General features: G+C 40.5%; 1 protein-coding gene across 1 annotated transcript in view; it reads right to left on the bottom strand.

Moving 5' to 3' along the window:
* LOC123958169 (teneurin-2) overlaps positions 1 to 6,744 on the bottom strand; it is a 186,250-nt gene extending 179,506 nt beyond the window's left edge. Inside the window, exon 1 of the mRNA XM_046031429.1 lies at positions 6,633 to 6,744. The gene's annotated coding sequence lies outside the window, so the exon portion shown is untranslated. The remainder of the gene's footprint in view (positions 1 to 6,632) is intronic.
* Positions 6,745 to 10,041: the final 3,297 nt, after the last annotated feature.

Consider the following 10,041-nt stretch of genomic DNA (forward strand, 5'->3'; position numbering starts at 1 on the left):
TTGTCTTTTCAGGAGATTTGTTAAAAAAATATATAAAATATATAATAATACCAACCTTATCCTTTCACTACTTTAACAACTCCAGTGCAGCTACTGCAAGGCTTATACCAGGGGTCGGCAAATAAGTCTGGCATTGGGACAAATTTTTTTTCAAGCCATGATCCATGCACTACTGCAACTGGGGGCTCTCGGCAGCACCACGCAACTTTCTACATTCTTCCCAGAGGTGTGTCAAGCAAGCCAGAGACTTTTTTGAATGTCCTACTCTTCAAAGTAAAAGCTTTCAACATAAAGCATTGCTGTAATAAATGTTCTTGCGCTTTTATTTTGCAGCCACAGTCACTTAAGAGGAAGTGATTATGTGAGTAACTGTATTTGTCAAGATTGATATCTATTTCAGCACCAGCCGCAATCAATTTATTTATTTTTTATTTTTCTGCTATCAAAGCAATCTGGCTGCGGGCCAGATATTATTGCTGGCGGGCCGGTTCTGGCCCGCAGGCCACCTATTGCCGACCACTGGCCTATACTGTAATGTATTGTGGTCATACAAGGCAACACCCAGGTGTAAAAACATGTGACTGTACGAATACAAAGTGGGACTATACCAGAGAAAAGTACTACTGTACTGTGTAAGCTCAGCATACCCACATTACAGCAATAAAAGGCAATCAATAGCAAAGATAACAGGGCCATCAGATGTGTATTGCTTCCCTTTGAAAATTAAGAAAAATATTGGCATATCCAAGCAGCCTCCCAGTCAGTATCATAGTGGGAAGGGGAGTGCTTTCTCTTGCAAATCAGTTAGCTAACAGATAAGATGTCTTTAGTGAAATGGACTGGCCTGCCTGTCTCACACTTGAAGAAATTTCTTTTGAATAGCAAAACGGCAGTTTGAACAGTCATCATGGATTCCTCAGACTCTGTTGTTGGCAATATTATGGTTTGGTTGAAGAACTCTCAAAATGAATTCCTATTGGATTTACCAAAAAACAGAAGTGCAATCCTTGATACAGCTAAATGCTTTGCCATAGTTGATGATTTTTAGCTTGCTCGAGACACAAACCCCCCCCCCCACACACACTTTTGTCTCTTCACACGCAGAGCTGCCACAGCTGGCTGATGGGATAAGGGCAGACACAGGTAGGCCAGCTAGGCTACGTGCCATGGCTCCCAGCTCCAGGGCAGTAGTGTGTCTCACAACATGGAGGACAGGGGAGGAGACAGGAGTGAGAGCCACTGCTATACTATATCCCCAGGCTGTGTGGCATGGCAATCACTGCCATAGCCGTGACATAAGCCCTGGCCAAGGATGCCCCTGCTGCAGGCCTCTGCCTCAGCCATTCACTTCAGCTGAACACATCCAGAACCTGCTCCATCCATGGCACGGAGCCCTATATTTAACACTTTTACAATACACTCTCTGTCCTCTGAACAAGACAATACAGTCTGGGTGAATAAAACAACATCCAGTGCAAAGTAATGCAGGTTTTACGGCATCTGTGAGATGAATGGGAAACACTGAAAATTAAATACAGCTGGATGCAGGTTTTCACACCTCGGGCTACAAATCTGCTGTCAGCCTTCCTCCCCATCTTCCAGACACTCACCGTCAATGTATGTTTCAGGCGGACCTTCGCCTCTAGGGTATGGACCCTCTGTATGCATACAGACAAACCTATAAACAGGCCATTTATTCCCATTACACACTACAGGCTCATGTCTGACAGCATGTGGGCAGATTGCTCCAACAATATATCCTTTAGACCATCTTTGAGAAATGTTTGCACTTCCACCACCCACACACTATACAAAAACGTTTTGCTATTTTAGTTACCTATGGTGCACAACAGAAACATATTCAATGTGTGTGATAATGATGATGTATGTGATAACTACACACTCCTTTCCCCCCCTGTCAGTGTTGCATACGGTGCACTTATCTTCTGCAGGCCAAAAGTTTAGAGGAAGAAATATAGCCAGTGGCTGCTTCATAACACAATTGCTTTTTTTTTATTATTAGAGTTGACCATTAGCACAGGCCAGTAAAGAGTACTACACACATACTATATACCCAATACCCAACACTGAGCTATGTGAGCTAGATCACAGCTCTGCCACTGAGGGAAGAGTCAGAGTCAGCCAGCATTTGAATTACACTAACACACACTGAGAAAACACATTGAATGTGGTCCTCAGAGCCAATGTTTTCTCCTTTCCGTCAATCTCCTTGAACTGTCGCTATCCAGCCTTACACTGAACCAAGTGACTCTGCTGAGGAAATTACACTTTACTTATCCCCTGCAATACCCACAAGAGTAGCTCTGTCTGTGTGTGCGTGTGGTTGTGTCTCAGAATGATTTGGTAACTGGGTCAGACTGTTGGAAGAGATGTAGGCCCAGCATGCTGCGGCTGATAATGTCCTCCGCATGGCCTAGAGAACATACTAAATCATCTCATCTCTCAGCAATAACAACCTGTTTGTTTTCAATATGAGAAGACACAAGTAATATCGAATATCTGACAGACAGCTAGATATTCCTGTAAGAGTACAGCAGAACTAATGAGAAAGTTCCGTTTTGTTGTGCATATCATGGCCCAGTGTTGGTACAGCAATACACCAGGCTTGAGGTGAAGCACCTCGGGCAAGGTCCCTATTAGCAGACGCCTGCAGCAAAAAGAAGGGAGTCAAGTACTGAAATGAACTAGAGAATGACAGGGGAGTCTGTGGTAGTATGTTAGTATTAACTTAGATGCTGCTTAGAATACAACACACGCAAGTGCTGTTGAGCTAGCAGCTACATGCTGTTCCCAATTAGGAAAACAGCGTGGGGGGGCGGGGGGGTCTGAAAAACGCATCCGCTGACTTTTATAGTGAGGTGTTAAAATATGATGACTAATCTACTCAACCAGATGCCTACCCCTAGGCCTATGACATTTATTTCCTTTTATAGGAGAGCAAAAATAAACGTTATATAAATAATCATATTCAATATAAGATAAACTGTTAAGTATACAGTAAGACTATATGACAATATTAGTAATGTAGTATAAAAGAACGCAACCCCTGTGGCTCGATTTCTATCAGAGTTTGAGGGATAATAATACCTTAAATAAATTGCCAGGAATACTAAGTGCCCTTGGTGTGATGACATTTTTCATGTTTTGTAAGTTATTACTGATTGTTGAGTAAAATGAAATGTCTTATCATCTACATTTGAACCAAACGTACTGAAAGTATCATAAAAGAGCCTCTGTCAAAAGGTATGAAATACAAGTGCTTACAATTCATTTGAAATTACTGAGTCAAAGGAACATTATGCAACTATTTTAACTGAAAAGCTTTAACATCATTTTGACGGTACACTGACTTGTAGAGAGAATGGCACCTCTTTTATTCTCACTCTGCGCCCCCAAACGCCGGTTCTTGAACAATGTAACCTGAGTGACAGGGTTGAGTGATCGCCCACGACAAGTGTGTAAAGCTTTAGGTGCTATGTCATACACACCACCAACTATGGCTCTTCAGCAAAGAATAGGGTGACCGTATTTTCAAACTCCCAAACAGTGACCCTTAAGTGTACTGCACATCCATGCACTTGCACATGTATGCCATCATGCATGCAGTACACCTTTCAATACCATGGACGCAATAAAAACATAATTTTTGTTGGTGGGTACTTTAAGAAGGAATTAGCCTCCTGGAGCTCTTTAGCAAAGACAGACTTTCTCATCTGCATGACAGCTAACCATCAACATACTGACAGGTTCTGTTAGAAAGACCCACAAGCTATGACGCTTGCCCATGATTCATAGGCTAGCAAGAGACAACAACAACGACACATTGCATTGTTTATGTTTTTTATGGATTAGGTAATAATGAGTGGGACAGAACATGATAAACATCTATCTAAGTGCTGAAAACAAGTGTAATATTGTTATTATTATTATTTTAATTGTGGGACATTTTAGTGTATTATGGATATTTGTGGGGACTCAGGACACCCAGCTCAGAGGTGGAAAGAGTACAAAAATATTCTACTTAAGTAAAAGTACAATTACTTTGATGAACTTTTACTTTTACTTCAGGTGGTAATTTTAATGGGACATCATAAATGTATATAAGTGTATAAGTATAATAGTTACCAGCAAGTTGCTAATGTCATGCAGCGATGTCTCTTTGGCTATTAGGAGCAAAGCATCTTACCAAAGTATGAAACTTATTTTTAAGTTTCATAGTTTGGTAAGGGCACAAATCTTTCTAAGCAGACATTAGTCTAATTGCCATTACTGTTTAATATTTTCAACTTTTGCAAAATGAACATTTTTATTTTCTTATATCAGTGTGAACAGACTCCTTAAAAACATGCTAGGCCTAAATCGATAATGATAAATCTACAAAGGCAATTACATAGGCCTACTTAACTACAAAATACTCTCAGACCGCAGCCAAGGAGTTAACTGAGGAGTGATGGTTAAAATCTGTAATTGTAAATGTAACTCTGATTGGCAATAATTAACCGGTTTTGATTCTATTATGCAGCTGCCCGTTATTGTGCATCAGACACCTGTAGTTACTAGTGGTAACAGCAGATGCCTTTTAATACCACAGGGCACAGACGTCTGGGGCAGCTAAACAAACTACTGTCGAGCAGTTACTGGTATTTTCCATAATTCTGTGAGCAGTCATGATCTGACTACCGAAAAATTCAAATTACAAGCAGTTGTCCCGACTCCTGTCCGGGTTGTCCCGAAAATTAGACTTAACATGAGTTTTGATTATAGCCTAATTAATCATTAAATACTGATCGTTGTTGTGTAGTTCTCAGGCTCCAATAGGGGTTGCAGGTTATCTGTAGCCTACATTGTGTCAACAGCAGAGCTGCCAACTTTTCAATTTAGTTTGGAGTGAGATTCGGTATTGGAGGTTGGTTTATTTTAGGCCTTCGGGGTCATCACTCTTTAATCCTCAGGAATTTTGTTTTAAAAGTTTAACAGCCACATGTATGTGTAGATGAAAAGCCAAGTCAATAATCATGGTAAGATCAGTGTGTTTAAGATACTTACCAACCTGACCAAAAATGAATTTTGACCAAACCTAACCTTGGGGAGTCTTCCCCCATAGAATCTATGTGTCGAACCAGAGACTGTATTTCTAGAAAATGTATGGAATTCTAAAGTTCATAATAAGTAAGAGCATAGGGTTTCCTTTAGCAATGGACGAGGCAATTAATTAGGCAGGGGGTGTGGGGGCCTCCCCTAGCAAATTTTTTTAGCATTAACCACTTAATTTCCAGCATTATGGTGAAATTTTCTGCACCAATAGTTGCCTTTTCTGCATCAATTTATGGCGGAAATGTTTTTAGGCTATGTCAACGGAAACACAAAATTCAGGCAGCAGGTGACAAATTAAAATCTAAAATATACCAGAATATAATTCAGTAGGTGTATGGCTTTCAAGCATTCTGGATTTATTTTTCTTTCATGATTTAGTCTTCCCTCCTCTTTGTGTCTTTGTTTGGGAAAATTCCTCTTTAAATGTGGCACCTTTTCAACTCAAGGATAAACTAATTAATTTTCTGGACTGAATGTTCAAAACGTTTTGCATCTGTCCGCATAATTGTGTAATCTGACATCTCCAGAAAGATTTTTTAAGAGAACAACGTCATCATTTAATCACAATATTTTTCAAAATCTTCCCGCCCTATAATCTGCTGTTCACTCCTTGCTCTGCTGATATGATATCCCAGACAGACAGACCCAGAACCAGTTTGGGACTGTATGTTAGATACATGTGCGAAACGAAACTAATTGAAAACACTTCACCACAAATCCACACGTTAACTTCAGCAGCTCTGTGATGCTCACATTTCCAACAGAGCAAGGCTGTGCTTCAGATTATACATTTTTATATTGCAAAACCGTACCAGCTACTACCCGATCACAAGCGGTCTGCCACTCACCGCGCGAGAGCGGGTTCGCTTGATTCCTGTCACAGCGCCTGCCGGTGTCGCCTCAGTTGGGTGGAGTGTAATCGCGCCGAGTTAACGCTATCAGTTATACACAGTAAAACACAGTTTTTTACTGTGTCCAGTAAAACACAGTTTTTACTGTGTAGGCTACATTAGTTTTTCCAATGCGTGAGAAAAATTGATGTATGGCATGAGGGCGTGTGAAAAGTGTAAATTGCGTGAGTCTTACGCTCAGTGCTTGAGAGTTGGCAGCTCTGGTCAACAGCGTTGTTAAAGCCACAAATTAACACTTTGTTTTATTGTGGTAAGGGGAAGTTACAGTGGCGAGGACAGGGAACGTGTAGCTTCAGGCAGCCACGGCGGAGAGACCTGACACGGGCGTTGCATAGACAGATGTGACAGACCGCACTGATGAATGAATAAAATAAAAATAAAAAATAGGTAAAACATCATGACATGTCCACAGTTGTGTTTTTCCTAATGACTGACTTCATGAACAAAAATGATTAATTTTAGTTGTGTTTTGATTTTCACGTGTTAATGTTCATTGACCCCCACCCCGTCCCGAATTTCACCCATTCTCATCTGGTCACCCTTATCTGACTTTATGCTGCACACAACGTGAGTCTGCGAACAGCGAAACTGAAAGGGGTTGGTTACCTGGCTCAGAATGTGCAGCCTGTCGCTCCTTATCTAACAGCTCACTGTGTCTGCTGCTCCTGACTGTTGCATTAGCCTACTCACTGCAATATTTCAAACTGGTACGCTGTCAGAAAACTGTTGAAAATGACGGTTGTCTTGTCGTCTACACGACAGCGGTCAGCGCTGATGTCACTTACAAACAGATTGCAGTTTCTGTGACTACTTCAAAATAAAAATCAACTTGTGTTTCGCCAGTTAAATGCTTTTAATGTGAAGCTGCAGCAGCAGGAAATGTTCAGTTTGCATTAGCAGGAACTTAATACAGCGTTTTTTCACAGCTTACACATGATGCATGATAAAGCTGTTGATCTCTTGCACTTGAAGCCAAAGTGGTCGCAAGTTTTTCCTTGCACTTTTTTTTTTACTCAGTAACGGATGTGATTGAAAATGTAGCGAAGTACAATACTTTAAACAAAACATACTTTACTAAAAGTAAAATTACAGATTTTAAAAAGTACGCAAAAAAATCTACTAAATTACAGTAATGTCAGTAATTGTAATTCCTTACTTTCCACCTCTGACCCAGCTTGATCCTGGGACAATCCCGGACAAACCGGACGTCTGGTCACCTAAGCTAAGAAGAAGCTAGCTCAGTCTTTTGACATTTTCCCCTACACAAAATTAGTGCCAAAACTAATTTTGCGTGGCTTCAACTGAGAGGGGTGGGGAGTCATGAGTGACAGCCAAACAAACAAGGCAAAAGACTCCTCAGTCAAGGTCCCTTCAGGTAACGTAGGTACTGCGAGAACTGTGACAGTGCTTTCTATCCACGTTACTGGCAGTAGACAAACTGGTGCCAGTGACAAAGTTCCGTTTGAAAAGCTGTTTTGGACATGTGGCAAGCAGCACTTCTCCCACTTTCACATACAGCTATGAACGCACAGCAGTGTTAACTCGTCATGGTGTCCAGCGCATTCAGGTAAGACGTGAAAGATGTGAGATGTTTTGAAAAGATACTCTGGGACATTATCCCAAAGTGGCAATTTTTTTTTTCATTGGGACACACACAAAGGGAAACGTGTCTTAATAAGTCCCTGTTCATGCAGTGTTACTACAGCCTCATTTCAGCATTTGTCTGAGTTATCTGCAATTTATACTGATAAATTATCAGCGGAGGTGGTTTAATGTCAATATATTCATAAATAAGCAAGCTATTGAAATTACATCCTTGAAACATTCATAAAAACGAAAAAATTAATTTCTTTATTTTCTTAACTTTTTTAATGAACTCACAGGTATTGAAATGTTTAAGGGTGGTCATTATCTATATTGGCAGTTGTTTGAGATTGCTATGTTTAATAACAAAAAAGTTAGCCACTAACTCTGCCTGTAGTGATAGTTGTACTGTGTACTGTGATTTAGTAGTTGATAAAAACTGTAAAACTGTAAAAATTAGCTCATCAATATCCCAACATCCCAAAACTGGGAGAATCGAGGCTTTGCCGTGGAGCAATTGAAGATAACAGCCACGAAAACCGTCAAATGTTAATAATTAAACTAACTTCACCCCAGTTTCCATACATGACTTTTACTGTTTTTCTTTTTGATGAGTCAATGTGAAGCTGTCGCTGCAGCTGTCATCTTCCACATGTTGCATCCCCAGTACCCACAGTACCAAGTAAAACGAGTACTGTCATGTCTAAAAAAAGCTGTAAAAATACACAGATGGTTGTTGAAACCTCATCCACTACCAGTGTTTATTGATCAGAGCCAGTCTGCCCGGCTTATCAATAGTTCATTTCATTACATGACTAATAAAAATGAATCAGTCAATTAAGGGCTATAATCTGACAACCACTAACTTGATGTACCGCAGAGCCCACTTAAATTAATCAACCACCAGCAACTGATCAATCCATATGGACACTGCTGCATTTTCTTTACTGACTTTAGGAGGAGAGGTCATACCCCACCTCCTCCCCTCTTCATTGATGGAGTAACTGTGGAGATGGTGTCCACCTTTAAATATCTGGGCCTGTACATCTCCAATGACCTCACATGGGCCACCAACACAACCAGCATTATTAACAAGGCTCACCAACGCCTGTACTTTTTGAGGAGGCTGAAGCGGGCTGGCCTCAACCCTGCAATCCTGACCTGTTTTTACCGGTGTATGGTGGAGAGCACACTAACATCCTCCATCACTGTCTGGTATGGAAACTGCTCTGCGGCTGACAATAAGGCATTGCAATTAGTAGTCAAATCTGCTAAAAAAACAACAAATAACAGCCTCCCTCGCTAGATGACATCTATGTGAGCAGGTGTAGAAGCAGGGCATCAGTTATCATGAAGCACCCCACCCACTCGGCGCACAAACTTTTTACCACCCTCCCCTCTGGCAGAAGGTTGCGCAGCCTAAAAGCAAGAACAACAAAGCTAATGTGCAGCTTCTTTCCAGAGGCTGTGAGGCTTATGAACTCCCTGGCTTAGAGCTCCTGTGCTCTCACATTGCTGCTACTGCACTAGGCACTTTAATGATGCCATATCGTATTAACTATGGTTGTAAATATTGTGTTTATTATGGTTAAGATTATCTAAATGTTTTTATATAAGGCCTATCTTAATTTGTTATTTATTCTGTACGCTGCTGGGCCTGGGATACGGATTTCATTCCTTCATGTTTTACATGTTTGAATGACAATAAAAAACTGAATCTGAATCTGAGATTCTGTCAAACAATGTTTAAAATACTCTGCTTCCTTAATCGTTGATGTTGCATCAATACTGACTGTTTTATTGAACTTTAAAGAGTCACTTTGCTGAATTTAACTCATTGTTCTAGTTAGAGTCGAGCTCCTATTTGTTTAAGTCTAACCTTAACAGTATTCGGTGTGCTTAAACCAAATGGAAGTCAGCCATAAATATTTTCAATTTTATCAATATTTTTTTCCTAGGAGGGTGGCAAAAGAGAGGCACTTGTTTTTCACCTTCACCCAACTCTTATGGCAGTAGCGCACACCAAGCTCCACCTGCCTTTGGTGGCATTTCAAACCTGCTGTCTACAGATTTGTTGTTATATAGTCAAATACACACACACACACACACACACACACACAGTTGTTTTGAAACAAAAAATAAATCACAACGTAGGACCACATTTTTATTTAATTGCTCTTGCAAGCATGTGCATTTAGCACTACAGGTGCACAAGGGGTAATGTTACACTTTTGCTAGGTTCATAGGCTAATAGCTTTAAAGTAGGCATTACTTTTTTCTGTGCAATACTGCCACAACGTATTTTTAGCAGCTAGGTCACCAACAGAACAAGCAAACAGAGTATTTGCAGAGTATTTGAGGTAAGCTAGCTACATTTTACTGTAAAAATTGTTAATTTGATAGCAAGCGTTGTGTTCCCATGAGACTTTCT

The sequence above is a fragment of the Micropterus dolomieu genome, linkage group LG19, assembly GCF_021292245.1.
Source record: "Micropterus dolomieu isolate WLL.071019.BEF.003 ecotype Adirondacks linkage group LG19, ASM2129224v1, whole genome shotgun sequence".
NCBI lineage: Eukaryota > Metazoa > Chordata > Actinopteri > Centrarchiformes > Centrarchidae > Micropterus > Micropterus dolomieu.